This window comes from Coturnix japonica, chromosome 16 (assembly GCF_054131305.1).
Source record: "Coturnix japonica strain WE chromosome 16, WE-NBRP24, whole genome shotgun sequence".
Taxonomy (NCBI): Eukaryota; Metazoa; Chordata; class Aves; order Galliformes; family Phasianidae; genus Coturnix; species Coturnix japonica.
In genome coordinates this window covers 4,520,708-4,533,264 of record NC_140678.1, presented here as the reverse complement: position 1 = coordinate 4,533,264, position 12,557 = coordinate 4,520,708, and the positions used below count along the sequence as shown (strand labels likewise).

The 12,557-nt window shown below is 48.0% G+C and overlaps 1 pseudogene; it reads right to left on the bottom strand.

Moving 5' to 3' along the window:
- Positions 1–3,225: 3,225 nt before the first annotated feature.
- On the bottom strand, positions 3,226–10,063 carry LOC146758209 (olfactory receptor 14J1-like; annotated as a pseudogene).
- Positions 10,064–12,557: the final 2,494 nt, after the last annotated feature.

The window sequence follows — 12,557 nt, the reverse complement described above, 5'->3', positions numbered from 1 at the left end:
CACTATTCCAGCTTCCATAAAGTGCTCATCTTCCTCATATGGTTCCCTGTGATGGTTCTTTATCTTTTATGCATATTTGATGGTTTGATTTTGTGTGATACAGAAATTTGAAAAAAAATATGTTGCATATTATTTCATAGTTTTTTTCTGTGTGCCCCGTTGGCGCAGTGGTAGGAATGCCCCTTTGCAACACCAGAGGCTCGGGTTCAAATCCCCTGTGGCGCAACTGGTAGAAGTGCCTCTCTGCTAAACAGAGGCTCAAATTCCGGGGGTTGGATTCGATGATCTCTAGGTCGCTTCCAACCTGCACGAGACTATGAGACTATGATACTATGATGATACTTTATATATTCTAATTCCAAGAGTTCATATAAACATTGAACCAGATTCCCTTAATAGGTTAAGTGATAAATAAAAGGTTTTCAAATAGACGTTTATTTTTCACTTCCTGTCTTCCTACCTTGTCTGGGCCTGAGGGTGGTACAGCCAGAGAAAGCAGCACAATGGGCTCTTTTCTTTCCTGCTCTATTTACCTTGCCGCAGTGCTCTCAAGTCCTCTCATTTTACAGGCCTGAAGGTCTTGTGTGTCTCACAACAGTCCAGTTGTCTCTACAGCAGCACTCCAGGGCTGCAGTCATTAGCCCGCAATATGAACAGCTGTGTCAGAGCTGGTCTCCTTGCTGGCACTGCCATAAAAAGAGGGCCCCTTCAGAGTGGGACCAGAGAACTGGAGGCCTCTTCCAAAGCTGGTGTAAGGAATATACCTCAGGAGATGCTCCCTGTGAAGACCTTGAGATCTCCTGGTGCTCTTCAGTGCCTGACAGGGTCAGATTCAAGCGTCCCAAGGAGATACGTAAGGGAATCAGGGCACTGCTGCAGATTAGAATTTGCTTGGTTAAAGCTATTTTCTAAGACAGGGAAAAAGAAAAGGATAATAATTATGACATATGACTTGCAGAATCAAGCTCTATAACCACGAAGTAGTTATAAAGCAGGTATGTTTAATGAGTGATGCGCACACACCCTGGTGCAAGGGGGATAGCTCCACCTCACTTGCACACCGTCAGGAGGAAGCGTGCAACAGATATACACTGAACTAATACATCATCAGTAGTTTGCAGGAATTTGGATACATATTCATTAAATTCCTGAGACCCCATTAGCATGCAGTCCCTCCCCCTTGCAAATACATAGTGAGTTGTGGGGGTGGTTGTGGGATGAAGGCTCACCAACTTCCTTGCGAAGGCTCATCATCTTCCTCACTGTAAACTTTCGACTCTTCGGGAAGGGCCAAACTGGTTCCCCCAAACTGGTTCCAGCTTGCTCTGTGGACATCTAATCACCACACTGTTCTCAGGTTGTTCCACCCTTATTTTCATGGCCTTCATCCCCTTGTTTTCTCAAACTAAGTGTCTGCAATTCCCCATCTCTCTGCTCCCCCTTAACATAAACTATCTATCTGTAACTACCCTTTGCCTTAGTGAGGCCCCCCCTTCCCTTTCTGCAGCAAGCAGAAACAGCTTTCAGTTCCCTTTTCATCCACTATGGTATCCCTTTTCACTATTCACTGCTGTCATGGAGTGAGCTCTAGAGAGAACTCTGTGACACCCTCTCTCATGGCTCAGAGACACAAGCCAGGGCATAGGGAAAGGCTTTGGGAAGGGGCTACACAGTCCTCTCCTTCTTCTTGCCCTTCCAAATGCGACACAGCAGGCAGATCAGATCAGTGGCGCTGGGTGCATGGGGATCACTGCACCAACCCACACAGCTAGAGAAGCAGCAACTACCCATTGATAGGCATAGCCTATCCATGGTCATTCATTCCATTGATAGGCATAGCCTATCCATGGACATTCATTCCATTGATAGGCATAGCCTATCCATGGTCATTCATTCCAAGGACATGGGCAGAAATTCCAAGCATTAATTCACATCTCTTGTGGGGGTGGGATGAAGGCTAATAGCCATTCTCACTGTAAAAACCCAACACTTCCAGGGGGGCTGCCCAAACTGGTTCTCGCTGATGTTACATCCAGCTGAGGCATCTGTTCTGCCATCATATCTTAAACAGTAGTACATCTATTCTACTTTCTAATCTTCACTTGACAGCAAACTCTACGGCCCACTCAGTTCTGTTCCTGAGCTGACATTCACGCCAGCCCTTTGTCCTTCAGGCTGCATCTACTTAAGTTGTGCAAGAGGCTGTTCGCAAAATGTAGAACAACTGCTCTCGTGATTCACAAATCTAACCCTGACCCAAACACTATCCCAAACACTACAACAAACCCTAAACCTAATCCAACGCCGAAGCCTAACCCAAACCAAACACAGACACAAAGCCAAATCTCAAACCTAAAACCAACCCTAAAGAACCCAAAACCAACATAGACACAAACACAAACCCAATCCTTAAACCAACCCTACCCCCAACCCAAACACAACAGAGACACAAACACAAAACCCAAACCTAAAACCAACCCTAAAGAACTGAAACCCAACAGAGGCACAAACCCAAATATGAAACCTAAAACCAACCCGAAACCAAAACCAACATAGACACAAACCCAAACCCCATACCTAAAACCAACCCTATAGAACCCAAACCAACGTAGGCACAAAACCAAACCCCAAACCTAAAAACAACCCTAATGAACCCAAACCCAACATAGACACAAACACAAACCCCAAACCTAAAACCAACCTTACCCCAAACCCAACATAAACACAAACCCCAGTCCTAAAAACAACCCTAAAGAACCCAAACCAACATAGACACAAACCCAAACCCCAAACCTAAAACCAACCCTAAAGAACCCAAATCCCAAACCTAAAACAAACCCTACCCTGAACCCAAAGCCCAAACCTAAATCCAACCGTACCTCAAACCCAAACCCAATAGAGACACAAACCCAAACACCAAACCTAAAACTAATCCTACCCAAAAGCCAAACCCAACATAGACACAAACCCAAAACATAGAACCTAAAACCAACCCTACTCTGAACACAAACCACAAATCTAAAAACCCCCATAAACTCTTCTGTACTTCTATCACTATTAAGGAAAAACCCAACATTCCAGGATTCTTCCAACACAAGCCGATCCATGGTTCTTTGATTATCAAGGAGCCTCCCAAGGAGATCATGCCATCCCAAAACATTCCCTGGTTCTTAGTGACCTTCAAGGACTCTTCCATCACAAACCACGCTTTGCATGGTCACACCTTCAAGAACCCTCCTGTGCTGGTGTGTCACAATGACACTCTGATTTCACTCTGCCCCCCGGAGTAGGGCAGGGGTAGTAGGTCAGAACGGAACCCATGGCTCCATTCTGCAAGTGGTGCAGGTCCTGCAAGGAGCTGTGTGAGCAGGGCAGCAATGCGGGCACAGTTTGCCAGCAGAACAGTAGCAGCGCTGCAGCATGTGAAGCTGCTGCAGGAGCTGGAGGAGGTGAGCACTGAATGGATGGGCAGCATTGGGCTGAGCTGCAGCTGGTTAAAGGGCACCCTGCACATGGCATGGCAGCATGTCACGGGTTACTTAGATTTACCTATGCCCGTGACAGGGGAAGCCACCCCGTAGGGCCCCCGGAGCCCGGAAAGGAGGGGGAAAAGGGGAATGGGATAAAAACAGCGGCAATCTAAGGAGGAAAAACTTATTTTACTAAATATGATATCAAAATACAAGATAACACAATATAATATAATTGAGGCTAATAAATCGAACGAAACAGAGAGAGAGAGAGAGTCCCCGAAAACCGAGAGGCCTACTGTGAACTCTAGGCGACACAGCTGGAACGCTTCCCACTCCCCGAGAAGTTCGAGAGAAGAAGGAGGGCACTCCAGCCTGGGAACGAGATTATATAGCGTCCTGGTCCCATGACTTATCATTACCCCTGTTGTTCTCTGGGATATGTAGTCTTCTTCTGTGGACTGCACATTCAATAGAAGTATCCATACTTTACATGATGTTATGATGTGGAATACTGAGAGCAAAATTACAAAATTGGGCACTTTTGGGGCAGCTGTGGGACACTTATGGGGCACTTATGGGGTATCTATGGGGCAGATTTGAGGCACTTATGGGGCTGCTATGGGGCAGCTATGGAGCTGGTATTGGGCACTTATGGCGCAGCTATATGGCAGTTATGGGGCAGCTATGGGGCACTTATCGGGCACTTATTGGGCAGCTATGGGGCAGCTATTGGGCAGCTTATGGGGCATCTATGGGGCTCTTATTGGGCTCTTATGGGGCATCTACGGGGCTGCTATGGGGCACTTATGGGGTAGCTATGGGGCACTTATGGCAGATATGGGGCTGCTATTGTGCAGCTATGGTCCACTTATGGGGCAACTATGGGGCACTTATTGGGCTGATATAAGGCAGGTATGGGGCACTTATGGGGCAGATATGGGGCAGCTATTGGGCACTTATGGGGCAGATATGGGGCAGCTATCGGCCACTTATGGGGCACTTATGGGGCAGCTATTGGGCAGCTATCGGTCACTTATGGGGCACTTATGGGGCAGCTATTGGGCAGCTATGTGGCAGCTACGGGGCAGTTATTGGGCAACTATGGGGCACTTATTTGGCAGCTATGGTTCATTTATGGGGCAGCTATGGGTCAGTTATGGAGCAGCTATTGGGCTTTTATGGGGCAGTTATGGAGCACTTGTGTGGCAGCTATAGGGCACTATGGGGCTCTTATTGGGCTGCTATGGGGCAGCTATGTGGCAGCTATGAGTCAGTTATGGAGCAGCTATTGGGCTTTTATGGGGCAGTTATGGAGCACTTGTGTGGCAGCTATAGGGCACTATGGGGCTCTTATTGGGCTGCTATGGGGCAGCTATGTGGCAGCTATGGGGCACTTATGGGGCACTAATGGGGCTGCTATGGGGCAGCTATTGGGTACTTACGGGGCTGCTATTGGGCAGCTATTGGGCACTTATGAGGCTTCTATGGGGCACCTATGGGGCACTCATGGGGCATCTATGGGTCAGCTATGGGGCACTTATGGGACAGTTTTGGGGCACTTATGAGGCATCTATGGGCTCCTATTGGGTTCTTATGGGGCATCTACGGGGCTCCTATTTGGCACTTATGGGGCAGCTATGGGGCTGCTATGGGGCAGCTATGGGGCAGCTATGGGTTTCTTATAGGGCAACTATGGGGCACTATGGGGCTTATATAAGGCAGCTATGGGGCACTTATTGGGCAGATATAAGGCAGCTATGGGGCACTTATGGGGCTGCTATGGGGTTGCTATGGACCACTTATGGGGCACTTATGGGGCACTTATGGGGCAGCTATAGGTCATTTATTGGGCAGCTATGGTGCATTTATGGGTCAGCTATGGGTCAGTTATGGAGCAGCTATGGGGCACTTATGGGGCAGTTATGGAGCACTAATGGGGCAGCTATTGGGCATTTATGAGGCATCTATGGGACAGCTATGAGGCAGTTATGGGACAGCTATGTGGCAGCTATGGGGCACTTATGGGGCAGCTATTGGGCACTTATGGGGCAGCTATGGGGCAATTATGGGGCTGCTATGGGGCAGCTATGGGGCACTTATGGGGCAGTGTCACAATTTAAACGAAAATCCACCTGTGTCCTTGATAGGGGCTGTGGGACTTGCAGTGGCCCTAGGCCGAAAGCTTAAAAAGTTAATTAGGAAAAGAAAAGAGAGGCAACGATCTAAGGAGGCACACTTATTTACTAAATATTATATCGAAATACAGGATAACACAATATAATACAATATAATTGAAATTGAGCTAACGAATCAAGCAAAATAGGAGAGAGAATGAGTCCCGAAACCGAGAGGCCTACTGTAACTCTAGGTGAAATGGCTGAAGGCTCCCACAGGCTCTCCTGAACACCAGAACTACAAAGACGTAAGTCTAGCCTGAGACAGAGATAATATAGAGTCCTGGTCCCGTGACCCATCTCTGACTGTGATGTTCTCTGGGAGATGTAGTCATCTTCTGCGGGTTGCAGATTCAGTAATACTATTCATGCTTTATATGATGTTATTATGTGGAATACTGATAGCAAAATTACAAAATTATTAAACCATGACACACAGTTAGTAAAATAAGTTTTACTTCTTAGGTCATTGCAGCTGCTCTGTTTGTTTCCTTGAGCCCAGCTCCCATCTCCACCATTCCTTTTTCCCTTCCCATTTGTTTGGAGCCAGGGGGCCCACGGGCCTACTGCCCCCCGTCAGGGTCATAGACTGATCTAGATAACTCCATGGCAGTGCCAGCAAGGAGACCAGCCCTGACACAGCTGTTCATATTGCTGACTACTGACTGCTGTCCCAGAGTGCTGCTGTAGAGACAACAGGGCTGTTGTCAGACACACAAGAGCTTCAGGACTGCACAAATGTGAGGACTTGAGAGCACTGTGGCAGTGTAACGAGAGCATGACTGAAAAGAGCTGGTTGCACTGCTGTCCGTGGCTGTACCTTCCCTAGATCCAGACAAAATAGGAAAAGTGAAGAACTAAGGAAAAGATTGTTTTCAAAACCTTTTATTTATCTCTTAACCGATTCAGGGAATCTGATTCCATGTTTACACGACCAATTGGAGTGAGAAAATGAAAAATAGGTCGGAAAGAAGTGAAATAATTTGCAACATTTTTCTGCAGATTGCTGTATAAAACACAATCAAACCATCAAATATGCATAAAAGATAAAGGAGAATCACTGGAAATTGTGTGAGGAAGATGTGAACTTTATGGAGGCAGGAACAGTGCGAACTGCAATACCTTTCTGAGAGCGTGTTTGATCTCCCTGTTCCTCATGCTATAAATAATAGGGTTCAATGTTGGAGGAACCACAGAGTACAGAAGTGCCACCGTCAGGTCCATGGATGGGGATGAGAGTGAGGGGGGCTTCAGGTGGGCAAAAACTCCAGTGCTGACAAATAGGGAGACCACGGCCAGGTGAGGGAGGCACGTGGAGAAGGCTTTGTGCCGTCCCTGCTCAGAGGGCATCCTCAGCACAGCCATGAAGATCTGCAAATACGTCACCACTATGAAAGCAAAGCACACAAACACTAAACTTAGACTAAAAATGAGAAACACAACTTCCCTGGAGTTTGATTCTGGGCAGGAGAGCTTGAGGATCTGTGGGATTTCACAGAAAACCTGGTTGACAACATTGCCTTGGCAGAGAGGCAGTGAAAATGTATTGGCAGTGTGCAGCAGGGAATTAAGAACACCAGCACCCCAGGCAGCTGCTGCCATGGTGGCACAAGCTCTGCTGTCCATCAAGGTCCCGTAGTGCAGGGGCTTGCAGATGGCAACATAGCGGTCATAAGACATGATGGTGAGAAGGGAAAACTCTGCTGCAGAGAAGAAAAGGAAGAAAAAGATCTGTGCAGCACATCCTGTGTAGGAGATGGCCCTGGTGTCCCAGAGGGCGTTGGCCAAGGCTTTGGGGACAGTGGTGGAGATGCAGCCCAGGTCGAGGAGGGCCAGGTTGAGGAGGAAGAAGTACATGGGGGTGTGCAGGCGGTGGTCGCAGGCTACGGCTGTGCTGATGAGGCCGTTGCCCAGGAGGGCAGCCAGGTAGATGCCCAGGAAGAGCCAGAAGTGCAGGAGCTGCAGCTGCCGCGTGTCTGCCAACGGCAGCAGGAGGAGCTCGATGATGGAGCTGCTGTTGGACATCTGCTTTTGTTGGGCTTGCTGTCCTGTTCAGAGTGCAGAAGATAATGACAAGTCCAGACCACGCTCAGAGACACTCCTGCTATACTATGAAATGTTTTTATGTGTACATTTAGCACCATTACTTGCATTTAATTTCATGTATTTCAGCATTCCTTAAGCAGAAGCAGCATATGGAGCTCTAACCTTCCTCTTATTTTCTTATGCCTTCTCCCTGGATATTTTCATCTGTTTCATGTCTCATATCTTTACCCCAAGTGCTCTTAGAGCCCCCTACCCCAGCTTCTGTGGCATTCCGTTTCAGTTAGAAAATGCTGCTTGTTTGTAGGATAAGTGAATTATTCATGCCTACAGAAAATGATGATAATTCCATCCTTTGAGAAAGGGGAGACTGAAAGCACATCATGTGTGAGTGTTCACAAAACAAGCAATTGATTGAAGAAAAATGCTCAGAACTCTTATTGCCCCTATTTTCTGACTCCAAACCTCTTTGCCTCAGAACAGGAAATGGAGACCCCCTGCCTTGGCTCTCCTCTTGCAAATTGCCCTCAGAAACATACTGTTGTGCCGTGGAGCTGTGATCCCCTGCCCCAGGCAGCAGCTGTGGCAGCACAAGCCCTGCCGGGGGGCTCCTTCCCCCCCACACATCTCCCCGCAGCGCCCTGGGCAGCTCCCCGGGCAGGCTGAGTGCTGAGCCTGGCAGGCGGCAGAGTCCCATACCCGGCACACAGCCCCTGGGGCACAGCAGGGACCCTGCTCTGCAGGACAGCCCTGGGCACCAGTCTCAGCTGGAGCAGAAAGCTTTTTCCACAGTAAAGAAACATGCAGTGCCTGCAGTCAGATCTCCTATGGGATGTCCCAGTTATAGTTATCCCTTAATTAAAAGCAGCTCATGGTCAGCTTTGAGACTTACCTTGTCATGGTCTGTGAGCAATGCTCCTGCAGTGAGCTCACAGCCCGCTCACACCACACACATCCTGTAGGTTCTCTTCAGTTTCTCTCCTCTCCTTCTGTCAGCTGCAGGCTGTGCTGTGCACAAGATCTTCTCCTGGGCACAGCTGTCTCTCTGCATCTCTACCCACTTTTATGAGCTCCCTGTGTCCCAGGAGCCTGGACAAGCAAGCAGCAGATTATATCATTTTTATCCTTCCCACTCGTGTCCCCTGACACATCCCTGGGTCTTCATGGCCAACAGCTCCTGAAAGACAACAGCATAATGACTGTATTTTGAAATCCATTCAATTAACCACCACATGTCCAGTGGTCAGTGACTGATTGGAGACATATAGGGAGTGCTACCAGAGATTGTTTGATGAAACAATAAGGGCACCCAGACAAGGAAGGTTAGGTTTGGACTTCCCCTGTGCAGGGCAGTGATCCAGCTGAGGCAGTGCTGGAGTCTCATCCGTTGACAGAAATCCTGGAGCTGAAATGGGATTCAGCTCCCTACACACCCACAGGGGCTGGGATTCCTCTGGTTCAGTTCAGAAGTGCACAAGGAGTTGCCTGCATGTGAGCTTCCGCTCTGAGTCCTCAATTCTTCAGCGGGGAGGCAGTTGCTCACACACAGACACTGCGTGATGCCCAAGGTGCCTGGGCTGCTCCTGGATGTGTGCCAGTGCTTATAAATCGTGTGGGATGTCCCTGAGATTCACAGCTCCTTCCTGAACATCAGCTGCAGGGCAGAGAGGGAACACAGGTATTCTTGACCATCCTTAATGACAACAGACCCCAGTGTTTAGAGCACCTTATGTTTTTTTTTGTCACTCCCTAGGAGTATCTGTGCTGCTTTGTCAACTCCAAGATCCACAATGTGTCTAATGCCTGTGTGCCACCTTCTGCGCACTAATACCATAGATGTGCTCTCCAGCCCAGCTATGTCCAATGATGCTTTCCAATTAGGATGTTTACTTCTGTGGTTTTGTACTAATGCAAACACCAACTCATGATGAGGTTGAAATCTTGGTAGAGTTGCAGGCCTGAGCTCCTGTTTGGACCACAGGGACACAGATTAATGGCTTCCACAAATGCACTGTAGTAGATAAAGAGATCTACAGTAGATACTGAGTCTTTAGGATGGATGTGCGAGGAGACAAGGAAGGGCGACTGCCCTCTGTGAGAGTACACTGAGCTCTTCCTGGGGATGGCAGAGCAGCCAGGTCAGAGCTAATGGAAATGGAAAACAGAGAATCACAAGTGCACAGAATCACAGAATTGCCCAGGTTGGAAGGGACCTCAAGAATCATGAAGCTCCAGCCCCCAAGGAGAGGAGACCAACAGTGGCTGCTCCTGGTTTCCTGATCAGGAAGAACAATTGGCAGGTGCCCTCTGCTGACAGTGGGCCCCTTACCACAAAATTGGGTATGGGAAAATGGGAAATGGTATGGAGATGGAAGCTGGTGGCATCTAAAACAAACAAGCAATTGCTAAGATCTAAGGAGGAAAAACATATTTTACTAACTGTGATATCAAAAAGCAAGATAACACAATATAGTACAAGATAATTGAATATGAGTCTAATAAATCAAGTAAAATAAGTAAGAGAGAGAGGTTTCAAAGACCAAGAAGCCAGCTTTGAAATTGAAGGTGCCATGGTTTGGAAGCACACCCAAACCCGCTGCCAGGCAATAAGAGAGAGAAAGCGAGCCTCACTTCTCTGATGTATTTCCCTCTCTGACCGTGAGGTCCTCTGGGACGAGTAGTTATTGTCTGTGCTCCACATGATGTTATGATGTGGAACACCAATATCAAAAATTACAAAACCGTGACAGACACAGACAGCAGTGCCAGTGCCAGTGCCCTGTGACTAAAGGCCAGCATGCACTGCAGATCTACCCTGCTGCCTATTTGTTGTCACTCATCCACCAGTTGTCTCCAGCTCTCCTATAGATATGACTATTGTTAAGGGCATGTTTTCAGCAGGCCATCTGAACATGTGCCCCTCTCACTGCCCTCCAGATTTCCCCATCCACTGCTCTTTGATCAATCAGATACCTCCCAACTGTCTGGCTGATTTCTGACTTTCAGGGAGATTACTGAAATTTGCTCCATCTCCCCAAAGTCTGATGGACTCTGTTGTCAACTCTTTCACTGTGATTCTATCTATCCCATACTATCTCTGTCTAACTCATTTCTTGTACAAGTATTTCCTGCAAAAGACAAACCTCAACAGATGCTGCTTGGACATGGAATGCAGTTGATCACTGTGTTTTACTGTCTATTCAATTGCATCACCTTTCCTTCTGTTTTTTGGCCTAAAAACCCAACTATAAATAAATAGACAATAAATGCATTTAGGATTCTTGCTCTTTAAGCTCTCTCCAGATACCTCTCCATTTTGCTGAACAAGTTCTGAAAACCTGAAGAAGAGAATAGGAAGGCACATGGCACAGGACGCTCTTTAGGTTATAATGGGCCCCAGGGCACATTTGATGCTGAGTCCATCATCTCCAGTGCAGAGAGAAGTTTGCACAAAGTACTCAGCAAGACAAATTCAGAAGTAACAGTGAAGTATCTTGCAGTACTAATGGGCCCACTGAGGGCCATTATCAAGCAAGCTTCCCAAGGGACTTGTTAGAGCAGATAATTGGAAGATATGACTACAGGCAATGAAAGGCACTGGCATGGTGGTTCTGATGCTAAGAAACCCCTCCTTTGCCTTATGAAGCAGAAAGGCCAAGCCCTGATTCCCAGACCTTTGGCAGGGAGGACCTCATGCTGACTAAGGACCCTTCCTGGGGCAGTGAGTTGGAAGTCTGTATGATGTTAAATGAAAGACATGGGGACAGAAGATCCCAGGCTCTGCAAGGACGCTCTGAGGTTCATGTCCCACATGTGCCCTGTGTTTCATTGCAGGATGTGGGATGTGAGATGGCCCAGTCTGAACAAGCAGTCAATCCCAATGAAACTCTGAACTTCAGATATCTCAGTTCCAGTGTTCTCCTCTGCACACTCTCCCATAGTCTGATATACATTATGTTCTGCAATGCCCAGAAGCGCACCCAGTGCTCCAGGTGAGGCTGCAGCAGTGCAGAGATGACAGAGACAATCCTTTCCCTCACCCAGCTGGCAATAAATTACTTGATGCACTCCAGGGGACCGCTGACCTTCCTGGCTGCCTGGGTATACTGATGACTCATGTTCAATGTGATGCTGACCACGACCCCCAATCCTTTTCAGTCAGACCTCTCTCCAGTGTCCTGTATCCAGTCAGTGTGTATGTCCAGGGTTGCCCCTACCCAGGTGCACAATCAGGCACTTGTTAACCTTTATGCACTTGGTGCTTAGTACCAATTGGTGCCCAGTTCTCTGCGTTGTCCACATCTCTCTGCAAGTCCTGTCCACCCTCAGTCGAGGCAACAGCACCTCTTCATCTGGTCTCATCAGCAAACTTGCTCAGAACATCTTCTAGTCCTGCATGCAAGTCATCCACAAAAACATGAAAGAGAAGTGGCCCTAAAATGGAACCCTGCGGAACCCTGCTAGTGACCATCTACCAGCCTGATGGAGCCCAATGACTATAGTCCTTTGGGTTTGACCTATTGGCCAACTGCTCACCCACCACGTTCTGGAGCACATGTGGCTGGGCCGCCACACAGCGCTGTTAGAGAGGGGAGGTACTTTGTTCCATCTCTTCCCAGGTTTGTTCCCACTGTCATGGAGTGAGCTCTAGAGAGAACTCTGTGGCAAAATGCAACAATCACGTCTCAGCTTCAGCTGACACTTATGACTCTTGGTTTGCAAGCAGCAAGTATTGTGCGGATATCACCTGCCTCCTGATGAGGCCTTGGACAAGCCAGAGATTGGTTGGTGCAAAGCATAAGATCACAGAGCCAATTCCCAGCCATGTGAGCACAGTGCCATGAACACAGCCGAACCACAACCAATT